General features: G+C 40.1%; 1 protein-coding gene and 1 long non-coding RNA gene across 5 annotated transcripts in view; one reads left to right on the top strand and one right to left on the bottom strand.

Annotated features, from left to right (window-relative positions):
* LOC125635553 (uncharacterized) overlaps positions 1-5,462 on the top strand; it is a 57,682-nt gene extending 52,220 nt beyond the window's left edge. For all 3 annotated transcript variants that reach the window (XR_012668053.1, XR_007356301.2, XR_012668054.1), the window contains exons 4-5: positions 243-334; positions 3,750-5,462. This is a non-coding gene — a long non-coding RNA (uncharacterized LOC125635553). The remainder of the gene's footprint in view (positions 1-242; positions 335-3,749) is intronic.
* Positions 1-21,129, bottom strand: part of BANK1 (B cell scaffold protein with ankyrin repeats 1) — a 304,678-nt gene that overhangs the window by 90,977 nt on the left and 192,572 nt on the right. The window lies entirely within an intron of this gene.

Here is a 21,129-nt window from a genome sequence, read left to right as displayed (position 1 = left end):
GAGTTCCTGTAAAAAATACCTCCACTCTTGTCTTGCAAGAAGGGCACATTTCAAGGTTTCAGGGATCTAATTAGGTTTTTAGTTAAAAGTATACAACTTTCCCTGGACTCAGCATGAGTTGCATATGTTCAAGTGACAGGGCAATCAAGATATACTACAGGACTGTAAATTAATTCCATAGTTACATTTTTATTCCTCATTTTCTGTCCTATACTATTATATTTAATATTGTATTCCCATAGGGTCTAGAAGCCCCAGTCATGGATCAGGACCCCATTGTTCTAAGGAAAAACACAGGACTAAAAGACAGTCCATACACCAGTGACCTTACAATGTAAGTATAAGATGAGACAACGGACGGATACTGACAGAAGGGAGGAAACAATGAGACAGTATTGGTCAGCATGACATGCAGCGGTATCAGTACACAAGCAGCCTAACCACTGCCAAGTTTGGGTTTTTTTGTAGTCACCACAGCAAAGCAGAGTTTTGAGGAGGATTTTGAAGAAGACTAATGAGTTAGTTTTGTGGATGTTTACTTTTGCAGATGTTTATGGGGAGTTCCTCCTAAGCACAATGGGCAACATGGAAGAAATGATGAAAGTGCTTGTTTGAAAATGTAAGACATGGGCAATGGAGGCTGGTATCATGGTCTGATTAGAAATGGAAGCTGACATTACATTTCAAGAGGGAATGCGAGCAAGGATACATAGGATGAGGATAGGCTGCGAAGGACCTTGAAAATGAACACATGCAGCTTATGTTTGAGAAGAGCCGGTGGAGAGTTGCAAAGAGAAATGTGAGATGGTCAAAGTAATGAGCTAGGAAAACAATCTTTTCAGCAACATTCTGAATGCATATGGGTGGAGCAAAACTGAATTTGTCAAGAAGAGAGAAAGGATGCTGCAGTAATTGAAACGCGAGATAATGAGAGCTTGGAGGAGAGTTTTAGCTGTGTTGATGGATCTGAAAGGTCATCTGTGTGAAGGGTTATTGTCGCAAACCCACCCTTGCCAGTGACATAGTGAACTTTCCTCCTCAGATGGGGAGAGTGAAGATGGTCAGGTTACCCAATCAGGCCTGCAGTAGATAAGTAAGAGGCGTGGAGAGAGACGGCATTGCAGGTGGGTGTGGGCAGAAACCTGAAGAGAAGATAGACCCTCAGGGAGTGGGACTGTGCTCATATGAAACTGGTCTGAAGACTTCATAGGCTTAAGTTCTATTTTGAAAGACTTTATGCAGGATTTAATAAATTGGACCCCAAAAGGGGAATGATTTCATAGAATCATAGACGATTAGGGTTGGAAGAGACCTCAGGAGGTCATCTAGTCCAACCCCCTGCTCAAAGCAGGACCGACAACAACTAAATTTGAATATCTGTACTATGGACTTTTTAAGGGGCCTGAGCAGAAGGGGAAACAGAGGCAGAGCCCCATTCCCAGCCAGGAGGGGGTGCTCGGGAGGTGGTTTATCCTGTTACAGCTATGAAAAAAGAATTTAAAATGTTTAGACATAGTGAAGTGTTGGCTGCACAATATTATACAGATTCTATGTTTCATCCCCAAAGTGGCTGCGTTTAGTGGTTAATAAACAGCTCTCTGTATTATTTAATGCACTTGATCCTGCTCCCGAGAAACAGAAGCCAAATGAAGTTTTGTCATGCTTCTAGTTTAGGTTTTTATATATTGACTTAAATGGGAGCAGGATAGGTCTTAAGTCTGTAAAGTGCTTTGGCATCTCTGAAATGGCTAACATTGTCAAAACTCAGAGTAGCAGCCGTGTTAGTCTGTATGCGCAAAAAGAAAAGGAGTTCTTGTGGCACCTTAGAGACTAACAAATTTATTTGAGCATAAGCTTTCGTGAGCTACAGCTGCATCCGATGAAGTGAGCTGTAGCTCACGAAAGCATATGCTCAAATAAATTTGTTAGTCTCTAAGGTGCCACAAGTACTCCTTTTCTTATTGTCAAAACTGGATGCCTCTTACATCCATATTTATGTTCTCAAAGAGTAGTAAGAATAAGAAATAAGAATACTAGCTAAAACAGAAGTTATTCAGGTGCCTAAATATGGATTTAGGAGATTAAATTTAGGACCCTTTGAAGATTTTAGCCATAATTACTGTTGTATTGAACTATACCAGTTAAAAGCTACTGTATTTCTGTCCCAGGCTGTGTGTACACAAAGCACTGGAAGTTATCATAAGAAACATTTTTCTGGAGAAAGATAGATTTAAAATTAAATTTCCTTTTGAAATAAAAACAAAAAATACAGTGAAACAGTTTTTTCTCCCTTGCAATTGTTTCCTGTCAATTATTTTAGATCTCTTGTCAGTCAAACAATTGTTGGTATATCCTGCGGGGTGTTTAATTTTCAAAGGCCAAAGAAGGTTTTTCTTATTGTTTTCTTAATTCTGAATGCACCAACATTTGTTTGTGTGAATACTTGCTTTCAGATTCAAATATTATAAAATTGCTGAGAATGCCTTGAGGCAGAGCTGGCAACATGTTGAACATTGCCTCATAAGCCTAGGCAATATGCATCTTTTAAAAAGCATTACATAATTATTGCAAATGCTGCCTTATTCTTCATCCTTTACAACTGTCACTTGAATTAATGCAGCCTGAAATTCACATTACTTTAATCAGTTTGCCATTTTTTGCACAAAGTTCATTTTAAAATTAGCTCTATATATCCTGCATTTTTCTTCCAGTTCAGGAATATTTTTATTTGCAAAAGGAAGGTTGGTATTGGGGTAAAAGCAAAGGATGGTGAATTAGGGGCTCAAGTCCTTGGTCTGCCACAAGTTCCCTGTTTGATCTTAAGCAAGTGACAAAAACTCTCTTAGTTTTCCTTTCTGTAAAATGGGATAACAACATTTACCCATCTCACAAGGATGTTTTGAGGCTTAATTCATTAATGTTTTTAAAGTGTTCTGGGATCCTTGGAAAGAAATGCAAAGTGTTACTATATCTCTTTAAAATCAACATAAATCAAAATAATAAGTATAAAATGCACCTGTCAAAAATGCTCAAGGCACACACACAAATTATAATTAAATACATATCATAAATAAAACTGAACTGACACAATGTCAACGAAATAACTCCACAATCTGCAAAATCTGAAACTCTCCCCATTCCACGGATCCCTCATTAAAAGCCTGAGTAAGTCATGCAAAATGCCCGGAAAGTCAATAGATTCCCTTTCTAATAAGCCAAAGTGGGAAGCAAATTGCAGGTCCGAGGACTCTCTATCAAAAATGTCATGCTGCCAGGCTACAGAAGTGAAATCTGGCCTTCTTCAATGAAATTAGTGGAAATTTTGATATTGACTTCAATAGGACTAGGATTTCACCCGGTGTATCAATGTAAGGACCTTGATATGGTGTACCTTTGCTAATCTCAACAGTCACAGAAAATGGTGGTCTGAGATTCACATGCTCTACACCCCTAAAAGAATTGCTGCATACTCGGGAACACAGTGTGAATACAGACAACATTTACTATTTAAATATATGTCTGTAGCCACATGTGCCATGAAACCAAATGAAGGAGTGATGAATGGACAGGTCAGAAAGGAAGCAGCAGATGGGAGGGAGAAAATGGTGGATAACAGAGGAGGAGCAAATGAAGAGAGACATAGTAAGGAGAAAAGAAGAGAAAAAGGAGTAATTCCTTTCAGCTTGGGTATATTATATTTATTGTAATTATATACTACACTGAACTGTTCTATGTCCTTGTGTGTGCAGATGTTATTGCCAAAATCCAAATTCTGGATAACAGAAGAGGGGCAAGTGAAGAGAGACATAGTATGGAGAAAAGAAGAGAAAAAGGAGTAACAAAAATAGAACCAAAAGCCATGGAATTTCATCTTCTTCTTAGGAACGATATGTAATTCAGGAATACATTTGAACCAGCCCTCCCATTTCTCTAGTATAACAGCTCTTGTGGTAGAATCACAATGATAATCTCATTAAATCCACACTTTAAAAGTACACAACAGCTCACAAGCAAGAAGGCAGAAAGCTGGACACTGACTGAGCACCTCAACAACACAGCTAAGGTTCCCAACTAGTGGAAGCAGAGCTCTAACCTCTTTGAATGAATATCAAAACATATTTGCATTTTGCACAATAGTTTTCCACTGCCCAATTTCATACCCATTTGCTGAATTTCACAAGTTTGCCTTTATTCTGAATTGTTCAATTGAATTTCAGTCTTTTTTTCCAAAAAAATATAAAAAATAATAAATTACAAACATATTAATGAAATTGGTGGTAATAAAGAGAAGATGTTTCTATTTTCATTATGTAACTCAGAAGACAAGACAGAAAATATAGCTACATGCTCCAAAGCAACAGAATCTTTTACGAGAGTTTGAGCCATATTATGTACTCTCTTTGTTGAAATATACATCCATATTCTGCAAATGTCATCCATGCACTTCAATGGGTGGGAGACCTTATTGGGGCTGGTAAGTGGACAGCAGTGAGGGCGGGAGACACTCCTCTCCATTCTTTGAGTCTCTGGCATCCATGGCCAGTTGGGGAGGGAGCGGTTCTGATTGGTGAGCATTGCCAAGATCCTAGGATTTAACCTGGAGAAGGTGCCATGGGACTCTCTTTCAGCTCCTCTCCACCAGCAATGTGCACTTGTATAGCATAGTTCACAATAGTCTTAAGAGTCTTTACACTCTAAAAGATAACTAAAAGAAACACTGAACAGCATTTTCTTTCAATTAGAATAGCCAGATCAGAATCAGCTTTTCAAATTTTGACTGGAAGTGGATTCCAGTAACATATAGTTACTAAATACTGTGGATCTGACTTTAAAATTTATATTGAAGAGATTCCAGTTTATCATCAGATGCAGACCTAAGTGAAAGAGTTGGGACATACAGTAGAAGAATGTCACAATGTACATATGGACCTCTTTTGAGTTTTTATTGTTTGCTTCTTTTGTTTTTGTAAATAAGCAGCTAATAAAGTTAGATATTTTAAAATCAGCACGTCTGGATAACTTGTATCCTAGAATTATAAAGTAGCTGGCTGAGGAGTTCACTGGATGGTTAATAATGACTTTCAGTAACTTCTGAACCATTGGGGAAGTTTCAGAAGACTGGAAGAAAGCTAATGTTGTGCCAACATTTAAAAAGGGTAAATGGGATGACCTAGGTAATAATAGGCCTGTCAGTCTGACATTGATCCCAGGCAAGACAATGAAGTGGCTGACACAGGATTTGATTAATACGTAATTAAAGGGCAGGTAATGTATTAATGCAAATCAACAGGGGTTTATGGAAACAGATCCTGTTGAACTAACTTGGTATCTTTTCTGATGAGTGTCATAAATATAAAGGGAAGGGTAACCACCTTTCTGTATACAGTGCTAAAAAATCCCTCCTGGTCAGAGGCAAAACCCTTTCAAGGTAAAGGATTAAAAAGCTAAGGTAATCTCGCTGGCACCTGACCCAAAATGACCAATGCGGGGACAAGATACTTTCAAATCTGGAGGTGGGGTGGGAGGGGGGACACAAAGGGTTCTGTCTGTCTGTGTGTTGCTTTTGCCAGGAACAGATCAGGAATGCAGCCTTCCAACTCCTGTTAAGTTAGTAAGTAATCTAGCTTGAAAATGCGTTAAATTTCCTTTTGTTTAATGGCTGGTGAAATAAGCTGTGCTGGAGGGAATGTATATTCCTGTTTTTGTGTCTTTTTGTAACTTAAGGTTTTGCCTAGAGGGATTCTCTATGTTTTGAATCTGATTATCCTGTAAGGTATTTACCATCCTGATTTTACAGAGGTGATTCTTTTACCTTTTCTTTAATTAAAATTCTTCTTTTAAGAACCTGATTGATTTTTCATTGTTCTTAAGATCCAAGGGTTTGGGTCTGTGTTCACCTGTACCAATTGGTGAGGATTATTATCAAGCCTTCCCCAGGAAAGGGGGTGTAGGGCTTGGGGGGATATTTTGAGGGGAAGACGTCTCCAAGTGGTCTCTTTCCCTGTTCTTTATTTAAAACGTTTGGTTGGGGCAGCATACTATTTAAGGACAAGGCAAAGTTTGTACCTTGGGGAAGTTTTTAACCTAAGCTGGTAAGAATAAACTTAGGGGGTCTTTCATGCAGGTCCCCACATATGTACCCTAGAGTTCAGAGTGGGGAATCAACCTTGACAATGAGATTACTAGTTTGGTTGATAAAGGTAATAGTGTTGCAGTAATACACTTAGACTTCTGTAAGGCATTTGACTTTGTAGTAAATGACATTTTGATTAAAAAACTAGAATGATACAAAATTAACATGGATTAAGTGTTGGCTAACTGATAGGTCTCAAAATGTAACTGTAAACAGGGAATTACCATTGCATGGCTATGTTGCTAGTGAAATCCTGTAGGGACTGGTTCTTGACACTAAGCTATTTAACATTTTTATTAATGACCCGGAAGAAAACATAAAATCGTTACTGATAAACGTCACCAATGACCCAGAAATCAGGGAGTGGCAAATAATGAAGAGGACAGGTCACTAAAACACAGCTATATGGATTGCCTGGAAAGCTGGGTACAAGCAAACAATATGGTTTTAGTATGGCTAAATGTAAATATTTACATCTAGGAACAAAGAATGTAGGCTGGGAGACTCTATCCTAAGATGCAGTGACTCTGAAAAAGATTTGGGGGTGGAGGTGGATAATCAACGGAACATGAGCTCCCAGGAAACAGAGGCCAAAATGGCTAATGCAATCCTTGAATGTAAAAACAGGGCATGTTGAGTAGGAGTAGAGAGGTTATTTTATCTCTACATTTGGCACCGGTGCAACTGCTTCTGGAACACTGTTCAATTCTGGTGTCCATAATTCAAGCAGGATGTTGATAAATTGGAGAGGGTTCAGCCACGAGAATGATTAAAGGTTCAGAAAAACATGTCTTGCAGTAATAAACTCAAGGAACTCAATCTATTTAGTGTAAGACAGAGGGCATGTCTACACTTACTGGAGATAGATGCTGCTGCGATCGATTCAGCGGGGCTTGATTCAGCAGGTCTAGTGAAGATCCGCTATGTCGACTGCAGAGTGGTCTCTGGTCGACTCCGGTACTCCACCAGAACGAGAAAATGAAGTTAAGTTGATGGGAGAGCGTCTCCCATAGACACAGCACTACATTATTCACCTAGCTGGAGTAGCGTAACATGGGTCGACTTACTGTGGTAGTATAGACAAGGCCAGAGAAGGTTAAGGGATGACCTGATTACAGTCTCAAAGTACCTCCATGAGGAACAAATATTTAATGACAGGTTTCAGAGTAGCAGCCGTGTTAGTCTGTATCTGCAAAAAGAAAAGGAGTACTTGTGGCACCTTAGAGACTGACAAATTTATTTGAGCATAAGCTTTCGTGAGCTATAGCTCACTTCATCGGATGCATGCAGTGGAAAATACAGTGGGGAGATTTTATATACACAGAAAACATGAAACAATTGGTGTTACCATACACACTGTAACGAGAGTGATCAGGAGGAGAGAAAAAAAACCTTTTGTAGAGATAATCAAGGTGGGCCATTTCCAGCAGTTGACAAGAACGTGTGAGGAACAGTGGGGGAGGGGGGACTAAACATGGGGAAATAGTTTTACTTTGTGTAATGACACATCCACTGCTAGGCAGCCCTCCAACACCACATTCTACAAGCCACTACCCTCTGATCCCACTGAGGGTTACCAAAAGAAACTACACCATCTGCTCAAGAAACTCCCTGAAAAAGCACAAGAACAAATCTGCACAGACACACCCCTAGAACCCCGAGTAGGGGTATTCTATCTGCTACCCAAGATCCGTAAACCTGGAAATCCTGGACCTCCCATCATCAGGCATTGGCACCCTGACAGCAGGATTGTCTGGCTATATAGACTCCCTCCTCAGGCCCTACGCTACCAGCACTCCCAGCTATCTTCGAGACACCACTGACTTCCTGAGGAAACTACAATCCATTGGGGATCTTCCTGAAAACACCACCCTAGCCACTATGGATGTAGAAGCCCTCTACACCAACATTCCACACAAAGATGGACTACAAGCCGTCAGGAACAGTATCCCCAGTAATGTCACGGCAAACCTGGTGGCTGAACTTTGTGACTTTGTCCTCACCCATAACTATTTCACATTTGGGGACAATGTATACCTTCAAATCAGTGGTACTGCTATGGGTACCCGCATGGCCCCACAGTATGCCAACGTTTTTATGGCTGACTTAGAACAACGCTTCCTCAGCTCTTGTCCCCTAATGCACCTACTCTACTTGCGCTACATTGATGACATCTTCATCATCTGGACCCATGGAAAAGAAGCCCTTGAGGAATTCCACCATGATTTCAACAATTTCCATCCCACCATCAACCTCAGCCTGGACCAGTCCACACAAGAGATCCACTTCCTGGACACTACGGGTGCTAATAAGCGATGGTCACATAAATACCACCCTATACCGGAAACCTATCCTGAAGGACGACCCAACATTCTCACAGATCTTGGGAGACAGGCCAGTCCTTGCTTACAGACAGCCCCCCAACCTGAAGCAAATATTCACCAGCAACAACATACCACACAACAAAAACACTAACCTAGGAACCTATCCTTGCAACAAAGCTCGTTGCCAACTGTGTCCACATATCTATTCAGGGGACACCATCATAGAACCTAATCACGTCAGCCACACTATCAGAGGCTCGTTCACCTGCACATCTACCAATGTGATATATGCCAATATGTGCCACCAATGCCCCTCTGCCATGTACATTTGCCAAACTGGACAGTCTCTACGTAAAAGAATAAATGGACACAAATCAGACGTCAAGAATTATAACATTCAAAAACCAGTCAGAGAACACTTCAATCTCTCTGGTCACTCGATTACAGACCTAAAAGTGACAATTCTTCAACAAAAAAACTTCAAAAACAGACTCCAACGAGAGTCTGCTGAATTGGAATTAATTTGCAAACTGGACACTATTAACTTAGGCTTGAATAAAGACTGGGAGTGGCTGTGTCATTACACAAAGTAAAACTATTTCCCCATGTATATTACAAGTATGTGGCTGGAAGTCGAAGCTAGACAAATTCAGACTGGAAATAAGGCATAATTTTTAACACTGAGGGTAATTAACCATTGGAACAATTTATCAAAAGTCGTGGTGGATTCTCTATCACTGGCAATTTTTAAATCGAGATCAGATGTTTTCCTAAAAGATCTGTTCTAGGAATTATTTTTGGGAAATTGTACGGCCTGTGTTATACAGGAGGTAAGATTAGATAATAACAGTGGGCTCTTCTAGCCTTGGGAATCTATGGATCTATAATATTTACTCTTGCAGTTTCTGCAACACATTCCCTGTAGTTTAAAATTTTTCAGAACCACACAAAGGGGTATAGGGTATGATTTTTTTGACATTGATTTTGTGTGGGTGAGACATTTGTCTGCCTCTTGTTGAGTTGTACTTCAAAGAAAAAAACCACCCAGTGAACCATTCTACGCTTTCAATGAGTAGTCTACTCACCTGTCTACATCTCACTCTTCAGACAGATATTTTTCACGTAAGACATTTTGTTGCTTTGAGGCATTTTGAGCAGCACTCATTTTCACTGGAAAAGTACGTTGGATTCAGTATTTACCACTCAATTGCACTCAGTTAATTCAGAAAACCACACAGTATTTATTTAAAAAGGGGGTGAGGCAAAAAACCCACTCTAAGCAATTCTGGTCAGTTTTACATTCAACACGCAGACTTTACAAAGTTCATATTTTTTGGCTTCCACAACCCAACAACAGCCTATACTCCAAGTCATGGAGGGGAGGCAGGGTGCCGGGAAGAGTGGGAAAAGGAAGAAAAAATTTCAAACATACTGTTTAAAGTTAAGACATGGAACTAAAAGAACTAACAAAGTTTTTAAACTGTTTTCAAGTGTTTTGTTATATACAATATTTGTAAGACAGTAACAGCATATTTCAGTTGAACGTCTCTTTTGGGGATAATCTCTTGTGATAGTAGAACAAAAATTAGCTGAACTGGAATATGCAATCATGTGAAATTCATTAAAGCAGTGAAAAATTTAAAGGTACATTCATACTGATTTTGTAAGAGATAAAACTGTGGCTAAAGAGTTCTCCAGCATTTCAATGCTTATTGTTGACATTTCTTATAAAAACTGGTTTCTTTATGTTTTTGATTGTTTGTGTGTTGTTGTTTTTTTAACTTGGACACACAAACAATTTGATTTCAAATAGCTCTCAACACAGCACCACCACATTACTTTTACCATTTGGTATCACCTGTTACTTTAAATCCTGTTGTTAGCTGAGGGCTCTAAGATGTGTGAACATAACAGACTCACACTCCCTTCCTTTATAAATGGGGACTTCCTCCTATGTCCAAGTGATTTTTTCACCTGACCTTTGATTAGAATGCATGCATGATCCTGCCGTGGTACATGGGGTGGACCAGATTGTCTGTTGAGGTGCCTTCCAGCCCTACATTTCTGTGACTCTCTGAAAGAATCACACAAATGGAGTTGAACAGACCAATGTTCTCAGTTAAGAGCAGTCTGTGGCAGTTGGGGTTAAATAAATAAGATTGTATGAAAGAAACATCCCTCTAGCTTTGATGATGGAATTATAATTAGTTAATGTTTGTAAAGAACTACTATATATTTGCTAAATTCACCAGAATTTCCTGGTTATGAAATACTGTTAAAGTCTCATCTACACATCACATTGAAACAGATATATCCAATTAGGGGACAATAGTGATTGGGTCCAATTACACAGTGGTATTTTTTTCAGAGTAGCAGCCGTGTTAGTCTGTGTCTTCAAAAGAAAAGGAATACTTGTGGCACCTTAGAGACTAACAGATTTATTTGAGCATAAGCTTTCATGAGCTACAGCTCACTTTATCGGCTGTAGTTCACGAAAGCTTATGCTCAAATAAATGTTTTAGTCTCTAGGGTGCCACAAGTACTCCTTTTCTTTTTACAGTGGTATTTGTGATTTAGAGTGGCCCTATGGCTTGTAAACATGATTGCAACAACCTTCAAATATGGTTGCAGCCTAACACTATTATAGCTTCAGGGCTAATATAATAAAAAATCATGTTACAACCATGTTCAGATACTATTCTATATAATACCTAGCATAGAGTCTAAAGTATTTTTAAAAGGAAAAAATCATCATCAAAACAGGACTGGGTAATTGGCCTACAACCATGCTAGCCAGTGCTTAATTAGTAATGAAAGAGATCCTGGGGCTCAAGCAATTAAGTACTGGGGCTCAAGCAATTTTTTTACTTTCATAATTGATGCAGCAAGCCCAGAGCTGCCATGGCTATGAACTACCAAGCCTAGAGGTGGCAGGCTCAGCCCTGGCAAGCCCTAGCAACAATTAAGTACTGATGCTAACTACAACTCAAAAAGACCTGAAGAAGAGCTCTGTGTAAGTTCAAAAGCTTCACTCTCTCACCAACAGAAGATAGTCCAATACAAGAAGATATTGCCTCACTCACTCTCTCTAATAACTGCCATGGCTACAAGAATACAGCGAACAACATTATTAAATGGTGTCCAAGCACAGTTCTATAAGAACTATACTTGACAACAATTTTTGAAGACAGTTGTTGCTAACTCAGTGGGACTAACAAGACGTATTGGAGAATAAGGTTTCGTGGGTGAATACCCACTTCTTCAGATGCATGTAGTATCTTTTTCAAGAAGACCACTAGCAGCTATTCAGAGAGGAGGAAAGCATAAAATCAAATGGAAAAGGAAGAAGGGTATTAAACAAGAGTAAACAAACAAACTAAAAAAAGAGACAGAGGAAAGGAGGGAGAAAATATAATAAACATTTGACATCAGGCACACAACCTACTAGTAATTTAATACCACTACTAACATTCTCCTACAAGTAGCTTTGCTATCTCTTAAATTTTTCCTTCAGAGTCAGAATCTGGATCCATTTTTTGAGAGCTTTCCAATTTAGGGTGGTGGGCCAAACTTTGCATTTGGCATATCAAACATGCTCATGAATCTGAGATATAATCCATTAGTGGATTGGTATTGCCCACTCCTGCACCTATTAGATTATTCGTCAGCACCATTATCAATTATAGTGATCATAAAACACCATCTATGCAGCAGGGAGCTGTGTCAACAAAAGTAGGCACAATACTATAGAATTATAATATTCCATCCTTTTACTTTATTACATTACTCGAATATATCCTAATATATCCCAACAGGATATATAGTAATTTTTCCTCCCATGCCCCGTAATATGATTTGGTAATGCAGGTATTGTTTCCCCAATAGTAATATATGCCCATGGACTAGCTCTTCTGTTATGTAAAGAAAGAAAATATCAAAGAAAATAGGGTCTGACTCCACATTCAAAAATATCACACTCGTTATTGGATGTCCCCTCATAGAGAAGCAGGGAAGGATCCAAGCTGAATCAAATTCTCTGGTCCCACCCTCTCCTTTGTAGGTCTGTCTAAGTCTGATAACACCCAATGTGTGCTGCCATACAAGAAGTCCCCATGGACCTGGGCTCAATGGCACAAAAGGTTGCGTGTCCCATGTGTGTTGCCCTTTAAACAAAATAAACAAATCAAAAAAATCTTCTCTCTCTCCTGTGCAGCTCAACATTTTTCATCATCAAAATAATCATATAAACAACATATCATTATATGTAAACAACATATCACTATAAATTATTAAAATTGGAATGTAAAAGATTTTAAAAACTTTAATTTACATTTCTCAATTTATGGATATAGTTTATTTTATTTCACTTTATTTTACTGTGCATATTTTGCAGCTTGGCCAGTGAAAACAGTCAAGCCAAATGTCCATTTTTTCCAGTCAATTTCCCTTTCTGATTCTCAGACACAAGTCAAGTATTGTCATGTATGAAGGGCAAGCACTACAATTAGTAGAAGGGGGAATGTTTAAATTAAAAAAAATCCCTCTTTTCATTTATATTTCTTAAATTACGAACATTTATATATATTTATATATACATATATTAACATTTGATATTGAAAAACCTAGGCCCCAAAACTTACAATGAATTCGGTGTAAGAGGACCCAGTTCCGATGTGAAGGTCCATCAACTTAACATGGTTGATATTTAACTTTTAAATTTATTGACATTTACCAACTGAACATGGTAACATTGCAGGACTGAGCATTAATTCTCTGTCAGCAACTCTTTGAAGGAAACTAATGCGCCATCAAATCAGTGCATTTTGTGTGAACAACTTCATTTAAATAAAAGGAAAGCAAAAGTATGAAGTATGGCAAGAGCTGTAGCAACATATTTTAGAACATGAATTATTTCTTGTCTCATTTACCATTTTAGGATAAGTTTTGAAAGACAGAAGTATCTCATGTCTGTGAGCTAATTAATACATTCAAAGATGATTTACTAGCCTAATGGAAATCTCTCTTAATGTCCTGAATTCCTAGAAAAAAAAATTAAGCTTCAGAGCTCTTTAGACACAAATCCTTTATACAAGTCCTTTGGGTTATAAATCACTGTCCATCCATGCCCATCTCTGATACTCACCTCATATGTTCTTCAATCGTCTCACCAGTATCTTTATTGATTTCAGGTAAATCAATATAGGACACTCTTAATCTGAAATAAGAGTATCCACATAGTGATTTGACCAAAGTAACAAAAGGTGTGAATTTAAAACAATTTAGTTATTTCAGAAAAGCCCTACGTGAGATCTGAATCAGGCCCTAATTCAGGGGTGGGCAAACTTTTTGGCCCGAGGGCCACATCGGGGTTGCGAAACTGTATGGAGGGCTGGGTAGGGAAGGCTGTGCATCCCCAGACAGCCTGGCCTCTGCCCCCATCTGCCCCCTCCCACTTCCCACCCCCCTCAGAACCTCCCACTCATCCAACCTCCCTGCTCCTTGTCCCCTGACCACCCCGTCTTGGGACCCCCCGCCCCTAACCACCCCCCGGGACCCCATCCCTATCTAAGCCCCCCTGCTCCTTGTCTCCTGGACGCCCCGACCCCTATCCACACCCATGCCCCCTGACAGGCCCCCCGGGACTCCTGACCCATCGACCCCCCCACACTTCTTGTCCCCTGACTGCCCCCTCCTGGGACCCCCATCCTTAACTGCCCCCCCAGGACCCCACTCCCTATCCAACCCCACCTGATCCCTGTCCCCCCCTACTGGGACCTCCGGACTCCCCGGAATCCCACCTCCTATCCAACCGTCCCTGCTCCCTGTCTCTTGACCGCCCCCCTCCCCGAACCTCCCCCCATCTGACCACCCCCTGTCCCCTGACTGCCCCCCGGGACCTCCTGCCACCCCCCACTGCTCCCTTACCATGCCGCTCAGAGCGGCAGGACAGGCTTGTTGGAAAGCCTGGGAGGTGGGCGGGCACAAGCTGTGCTCCTTGCATGGTGGCGTGGCTGTAGGGGAGGGGGGACAGCAGGGGAGGGACCGGGAGCTAGCCTTCCCAGCCAGGAGCTCAGGGGCTGGACAGGACTGTCCCGCGGGCCACATTTTGCCCACCTCTGCCCTAACTGAAGCACCTAGCTGAAAATAAACAATGGGTCTAGTTCTCCACTATTTACACCAGCATAATATCCATTCATAGTTGCAGATATTGTGCTGTAGCATTTTATAGTAGTGTCAATTTTAAGTGCCACGCTTCCAATAAAACTTTGGAGGCAATTTCCACTTTGGAGGAGAACATAAATATTAGTTTAAGTGTAGATACCTTATCCATATTTTTTCTGAACTTATCATGGTTATATTTCAAATAATATTATAGCAATGTAATGATATCTGGAGTAATACCTAATACAGAAAAAGGTGTTTAACGTACTCAGTTCTATTAGTTCCAAATATTACTAGACCAGAAACTAAAGACTAAATATTTTACAGTAAAAGCATATGTCTGTATTTCTTTGGTCTCCCTTTATCTTTTGTTTTTTTATTTTCATATACTAGAAATGGTCGGGAGATCTGTAGCCCACACCCCCACCCCACTCCCATATCATATGTGAGCTTTTCCCTTGTAAGAATATCTTATATCTTCTGAGCCACAAAACTTTATTAGGGGGATCTCCTCCTCTTGCAAAACTCTGCCAGAACCCACACTGATGCTATCAGGAGGTGCAAGAGCAATTTTGTATTATGGAGTGGATAGGTATTTTGATTAGGGACACAGTAAAGCATGACTTGGTATCAGCCCTGGCCTAGAACTGGATTATGAACCCCTGTGCTACTCCCAGCCCCAGGTTTGCCCGAGCTCTGACTCTTGGCCCCGACTGCCCTTGGTGGGATCGGTAGGAGTAGGGGAAGGGCCAGAGCCGGTGATTCACTGCTGTGCCAATCTTCACGCTTACCTCCCATAGGGCCATGAAGCCTTCTCCAACCACAGGAGTAGGCTCCATAATGCAGCTGCAAAGCTGCTCCACAGCCAGGAGAGAATTCTTGCCCTGTGCCCCCTGAGCATCTGCTCAGTCCAGCTGCTAGGCACCAGGCACTAGGAATAGAATTTTAGCCAGAGTCCCTATTTATATGCCAAGTTTGTTTAGAAATACTACAGAACACTGCAAGAAGATCTGTGAAAAAAAAATCAGATTTTTTAGTTTGCAAAAATTCATAGTCTTTTGGCAGTTCCTGTATGATTTTGAGGTCATCACATTTTCATTATTTTTGTTTATGAAAAGGCTATTTTCATACTATAAACTTAGAAAACTATGGTTTTTACTGATAAATGGGTTTGTTTTATAAAAAATTCAGAATGCCATCTATTTTTGCTAGAAATTTGGCTAATCTGAACTGGAAAATAGGACTAGTTTTCCTCAAACAATTCACATAAGTTTTCCATAAAACTAGATTCATTTTTGGTTTGTGATGAAATGCGGGAAAAATTTGAATTCTGTTGCTTTGCATTTTTTATTAATTTTTCCACATCTCTAAAGGCTGGTACTTTGCCGACAAAATAGTAAGGTACAGAAAGGCATAGGACAGTGCTAGGGAGAAACAGCAAGTGTCTTTATTTCTGGTATGACTGCAATTACACTGGAGCTCCAATGCATCAGGGAGGTAGACAGAGGAACTAGAAAGTGGATGATTACATGTCTGAGTTGGTGATATTAACATATACATACATCACTAACACTCTAACAGCAGAGTCATCTTAGAAGGAGTGACTCTCTAACTGGAGACCTGAAGAAATACCAGGTGTTCTCTTGCTTTTCCTGCTATTCAGAAAATTACCCCTGTACTCTGTGGAGGGCAAAAGAGCAGTTTACAGACTCCGACTCAGCAGACAAATTAGTAAATTAATAGTCTTTGATATTATAAATTTTTATGCCTCTCCAGGCAAATCTGTGGCTGTATGCAAATTGACACCACAACCATAAAGCCGTACCATACAAAATGCTGCATATCTCAGGACCTTCAACTCCTAAAGCACCATCCTTTGGAAGTGAAGAGGAATCATAGAATATCAGGGTTGGAAGGGACCTCAGGAGGTCATCTAGTCCAAACCCCTGCTCAAAGCAGGACCAATCCCCAATTTTTGCCCCAGATCCCTAAATGGCCCCCCTCAAGGATTGAACTCACAACCCTGGGTTTAGCAGGCCAATGCTCAAACCACTGAGCTATCCCTCCCCCCAAATGGGAATGGCTATTGGATCCTGATCCAAAGCCCACTGATGTTAATGGGAGTCTTTCCACTGGCTTCAACAGACTTTGGATCAGGCTGCATTACTCTTATACAATCTGTGACCAAGCTGCTATAGGGTAAGGGTGCACAAATGTAATATTCACCCATTAAATTATATCTTTAAGCCACTCCCTAGCTAAAAGTTAATTATTTTGCACTCTACACAGGAACATAGGGTTAGCCTTACTAATCTAGATCATGATCCATCATTGTCCTACATTCATTCTGCCTCCAGCAATGGACAACACCTTGTGCTTCAGAGGAAGACAGACAGCCCCTCCTTTTATAAATAAGGAATAAAGTGTGATAAGCTCTACTGAGCATGAATAAGGGTAACTCCTTGAGCAGTCTCATTAAAATGAATGTAACTACTCAATAAGTAAGATCCTAATTAATTTGAGTGAGTGTATCACAACCTGGCCCATAATCAATTGTGCAGTGTGTACATAAGGGTAAAAAAAATTATTTTCTGAAGCATCAACTATCTTTACTGCAGTCTTTGGTATTTGTTTATTCTTTATTTGCTTTTCATTACTCAAAAAAGGTACTTGAACTTTCGCCTTAAAACTCACTAATTAGTATAAATGCATTTCTACAGTACCAAAGAGAGCTATCATATCTTTCTGCAAATATTTGTACGTTAGACATATCCTGCCGGCTCTTCCATTCTTACTGAACTAGTTCCTTTTTGCTTCAACTCCAAAGCCTCGCTATCTCACAAATCTTTCCTTCCCCCCTTCCACCCCCCCCCCACATATCATGAGAAACATAAAAAATACTGGAATTCTGCAGTCCAAAAATGATTGTACTGTTATTCTTTTCAAACCAAGAAGACAGTGTAAATAACAAAATATACAGCAGAGGATTAGCAGCAGCACCACAGTAACTCCTGGGAAAACGCAGAGGCTCACAAAGAAGCGTATTAGCATGGCTCCCTTGCACAAGAAGGTAAGATGCAGAGAGATGGCTTTGTGACATACAAGGGCAGAATATAAGCAAAGCTCCACAATGGCCTGTTTGCACTGGGTCTTAAACAGAGGAGATGAAAACTTGCTGGGAATAGGCTAGATGTCTGGCCAATGAGTTTGCCAAGTACATTGATCCCCTGGTTCACAAACAGGCATATGGGTGCAGCAGTAGCTATTCCTGCAGGCTGGCACTGAACATTTTGTTCCTCAGCTCCAACACCCATGTGACTGAGTGCACAGTACAGTTATCCCGGCTGTGCACCATTTTTAGGGTCTGATCCTGTACTCGCCAGCAAAGTTCCCATTGACTTTAATGGTGCAGTCTCAGGCCCTTAGATAATTCCACCCTAAGTGGAGTGTAAATCAGAATGGAAAGAATAATCATTACAAAATAAAGCAATGTTGAGATAAAGAAAAACACCACCAGCAAAAATACCAACATTGAAGGTTATTCACTAAAAATACTACAGCAAGAGAAAATGCTGGATTACTGCGAAAAGATGAAAACCAACATTTTCAAAGTAAAATATAACTAAATTGCAAAATATTCTAAGATCCACAAAATGAATAATGAAGGAATATTAAGAAATGTGGACTAATTCCCAAAAGTTACCTACTTGTAACTGAAGTTTTTTAAACTATGACAGGGATTTATGGGATTAATCAAAAAAACGTGCCATTTACAAATAAAAAAATCATGTTCTCAATTTCAAGAAAAAGATAAAGTTTAATAATGATCATTTAAAAAAGTTACTGAACTCTGTGACTTACCAGTAAGAAAGGGGTTAAGAAACTGATCTGGGCCCAGGAAGTCCCACCCCATCACACTTGCAAAACATGTATGGCTTGGAGGAGGAGTTCAAAAGGAGAGAAGCCCAGCTCAGGAGGGTAGCAGACAGTGGGGATGAACTAACTTATACTCCGAACTCCTGAGGGCTGGCTGTAGTGATGTTGCCAAACTCAAAGGGAAGAGACTTGGAGAAGAGGTTAATAATGAAGTCAGTGATTCAGAGTGATCTGGATTGCTTGGTAAACTAGGTGCAAACAAACAATATACATTTTAATATGGCTAAATGTAAATGTATATATGTAGGAACGAAGGATGTAGGCCATACTTACAGAATGGGGGACTCTATCCTGGGAAGCAATGATTCTGAAAAAAAATTGGCAGTCATGGTTGATAATCAGCTGAATATGAGCTTTCAGTGTGACACTCTGGCCAAAAGAGCTAATGAAATCCTGGGGTGCATAAACAGGGAATCTTGAGAAGGAGTAGAGAGGTTATTTTAGCTCTGTTTAGGCTTTAGATCTAGACTGTTCTCCGTGGTAGCTGATGACAGAATGAAGAGTAATGGTCTCAAGTTGCAGTGGGGGAGGTTTAGGTTGGATATTAGGAAAAACTTTTTCACTAGGAGGGTGGTGAAATACTGGAATATGTTACCTAGGAAGGTGGTGGAATCACCTTCCTTAGACGTTTTTAAGGTCAGGCTTGACAAAGCCCTGGCTAGGATGATTTAGTTGGGGATTGGTCCTGCTTTGAGCAGGGAGTTGGACTAGATGACCTCCTGAGGTCCCTTCCAACCCTGATATTCTATGATTCATACATTTTTAACAGTGAGAGTAATTAATCATTGGAACAATTTACCAATGGTCATAGTGGACTCTCCATCACTGACAATTAGTGATTGGATGTTTTTCTAAAAGATATGCTCTAGGAATTATTTTGGGGAAGTTCTATGGCCTTTGTTCTACAGGAGGTCAGACTAGATCAGCGATTCCCAAACTTGTTCTGCCGCTTGTGCAGGGAAAGCCCCTGGCGGCCAGCCAGTTTGTTTACCTGCCGCGTCCACAGGTTCGGCCGATCGTGGCTCCCAGTGGCTGCGGTTTGCTGCTCCAGGCCAATGGGAGCTGCTGGAAGCAGTGCAGGCTGAAGGACATACTGGCCACCGCTTCCAGCAGCTTCCATTGGCCTGGAGCAGCGAAAGGAGCCACGATCGGCCGAACCTGCGGACGTGGCAGGTAAACAAACTGGCCGGCCCACCAGGGGCTTTCCCTGCACAAACGGCAGAACAAGTTTGGGAACCACTGAACTAGATGATCACGATGTTCCCTTCTGGCATTAGAATCTATGAATTTATTTCTACTGGTACAATATTGTTAGGAATATTGCAGAAAATAATCGTTTAAAAATGAAATTTTCTAACTGTGCCAACTGGATTTTGCGACAGCAATCTACAACCCTTTAATGCTGCTCAGAATAGCATTTTTTTCTATCAGTTTTACGCAGTAACTTGCTCTGTCTTTTCCAGCAAAATGTATATCCACCAGACTTTGACTTTACAATGACTACTCTGTTATTTCTTCAGACCAAACCTCCTTTTTTCAAAATTTGTTGATGCAAATCTTCATTCTTTTCTCACAGTGGTTGTCACCAGCATAACTCCACTGACTTCAATGGACTTACTTCCGGTTTAATCAAGCGTAAGTGAGCAGAGAATCAGGCCAACAAAGTGGAAAAGTTTTCTTCCTGACTATTACAAGCAAGCAATTATCATCCTAAAACATCAGATCTGATAGCACTATATCATTGTCTTAGCCTGCCTTACTGTAGAGGTTGTTAGTGGTTGTGAAATTATCGACTACTTCTAAAATTCACCCACAGTATGTTTCTCAATGGCTTCCTCTGGCAATGAATTGCATAAATACAGAACAAAGAAGCGCTGTATTTACTTTTAGTATTTCTCTATTCACTGACCTTTGCCAAACATGGCTGATAAGAACAGAATTTTGATCACCAGTATTCTGCCAGTTTACCTTAAGGAGCAGCTGCAGAAATGCTAGTCAGCAGAGACTTATTCATATATTACTCACTAATATTTCCATTCTTTTCCAGCTGAGTCAGATATCATCTTCTAGTATCTGCACACAATAGATACTGTGAAACAAAGATATAAATTGATCTTGGCAGATGCACTGAGATCTAGGGTGAAATCCTGACCCCACTGAAGTCAATGGGAAAATTTCCATTGAATTCAATAGGACCAGGATTTTACCCCTAGAGTTTGGGAAGACATATTTTATAGTGCTGGGTTGTACAGAAGAGTTATGAAGAAATAACATAATTTGAGGAACTAAAATAATAAAATACAATTTGAAGAACTGAAAAAGTAAATAAAACCTATGAATCTAGCAAGTAATGTCAGAATTCTAGCTGAACAGTAAGTGAAGCAGATATTTACCATGAGGACAGGTTGTGATAAACTTATTCACATTGAGTGGTAGCTTACTCCAGTAGTAACCCTATTTATTTCCAATGGGACTACTTGTGGAATGAGGTACTACTCATCGTAAGTAAGGGAATCACAATCAGGCCTCAAGTAAGAGATTACTACGGCTAGAGATACACAAAAGTCATATAAA

The sequence above is a fragment of the Caretta caretta genome, chromosome 4 (genome assembly GCF_965140235.1).
Source record: "Caretta caretta isolate rCarCar2 chromosome 4, rCarCar1.hap1, whole genome shotgun sequence".
Classification (NCBI taxonomy): Eukaryota; Metazoa; Chordata; order Testudines; family Cheloniidae; genus Caretta; species Caretta caretta.
Note: the sequence above shows the minus strand (reverse complement) of the source record. Positions and strands in the feature narration are given on the sequence as shown.